Source organism: Branchiostoma belcheri, unplaced genomic scaffold (genome assembly GCF_001625305.1).
Source record: "Branchiostoma belcheri isolate BF01 breed outbred unplaced genomic scaffold, Haploidv18h27 scaffold25, whole genome shotgun sequence".
Classification (NCBI taxonomy): Eukaryota; Metazoa; Chordata; class Leptocardii; order Amphioxiformes; family Branchiostomatidae; genus Branchiostoma; species Branchiostoma belcheri.
In genome coordinates, this window is record NW_017803854.1 from 168,467 (window position 1) to 170,473 (window position 2,007).

Below are 2,007 nucleotides of genomic sequence, written 5' to 3' on the forward strand. Positions count from 1 at the left end.
CACACACACACACACACACACACACTCACACAAGCACACACACACACACACAGACACACATAGAGTTACACACACACACAAACACACACACACACACACATGCAAACACACACAACAATGAAATATTAGCGAATATGTTTGGTGAAACCGCTGTCCAAGCTGGACACTCCAAGAATAGTTATCGATTTGTTCCATAAAAATATCTTACAGCAATGTTTTACAGCTATGGCGAGGTTTTGGGAGGGGCCCGCAGATTTGTCATTTCTGCAAAGGCCTTTTCCAAAGACACTGTCAACTTCACAACTGATGTCCAAGAGGACGACCTGGAGCCGGATGACATTGAAGATATTTTTGGTGATTTCACAGACAGCATCAATAAGATGAAAGAAAGCAACAAGCAGGTACATTTTTTTGTTATTTCAGTTTTTTCTAGGCTGAACCTTTTCTGCGCATCTAGCCAGTTTCGCTCCAACTTTACTACTAGGTAGATATATCATATCGATAACATGATAAAAAATGATGTTAATCTTTATGGCTGACAAATATAGATTATTCCCCCTGATTGTGCAGATAGGGTCCTCATTTCCATGAATTATATCAGTCTTCATCATATTCTCAACCAAAAGACAGTCTTATATTAGCAAACAGTGCCATTCTATTATTTCCTCATAAATTATGCAAATAAGGTGCTGATATAAATACATTATGTTTAATGATGTTTACCTTCACTGAACTTTCAAATACCACAAGTATGAAATTCCAGGCAGTTATCATTACAGAATTATAACATTTTCTCATTAATAATGCAAATTAAGTCCTCATTTACATAATCAATATGTGCCTGTGTTTCTCTCCTTCTCAATTACCAATCTCACAAGCTTCAATAGTCCTATCATGGAATACAGCTGATTTATAGAATATCCCCATAAATTATGCAAATCACATCCACATTTGCATAATTGTCACATAATTATGTCAAGCATCACGTAAGCTACCTACATACCAAAAATCACGATGATCCGTCAACCGGTTCTTGAGTTATCCTCTTTTGAATATTTTCAAACAGATAGCCCTGCAGTTCCAGAGCAAGCCGCTAGGGGGCTCACGTCACTGACGTCACTTCTTCCCCAGCACAAGAGCTACCTACCATCCAAATTTCGTCACCCTAACATGTCTAGATCCTGAGATATCAAAACTGGAAGTTCAGCTGCAGTACCTTAACAAGCCGCTAGGGGGCCCAAAATCTAATCAGTTCGAGCTCTCATCAAGACCTACCCACCTACCAAATATCAAGATAATCCATTTAAGCTTTCTCGAGTTATGCTGTTGACACACACACAGACAGACAGACAGACACACACACGGCCACGAAAACATAACCTTCTCCAATTCTTGGCGAAGGTAATAAATAAAACATCTTAGAGCAAGTTGCTTCATAACTTTTATACTGATGCGAATAGATATACTACTTATAGACACACTGTTGTTCACAGGTTGAGGTCCTGCGAGATGAATTCAAAAGTGTTTTGATGAGGCTCAGGTATGCTCAGACCAAAGCAGCAGGTGGCACAGTGCGTGGAAGGGAAAACGCTGCCACGGCACATGAGCACATGGGATACGGTCTCCTCGGTACTGTTGGCGCAGTGGGTGCAACTTTAGTGACCGGAGGCGTTGCCGCTCCACTCGTTCTACTGGGTGTCGGCTACACATGGAAATCTATGAAAGATAAGGTAAGTTTGGCTATAAACAATAGCATGTATACGGAAATTAAGCCGTTGGTAAAACATAAAATGTAAACCGTAGATTGAAGACTGTCTGTTTTTAAGAAGTTGCACTCTACACATACACATACACACACACATACATACACTCGTACACATACACATACACTCGTACACATACACATACACATACACATACACATACACTCGTACACATACACATACACATACACATACACATACACATACACTCGTACACATACACATACACTCGTACACATACACA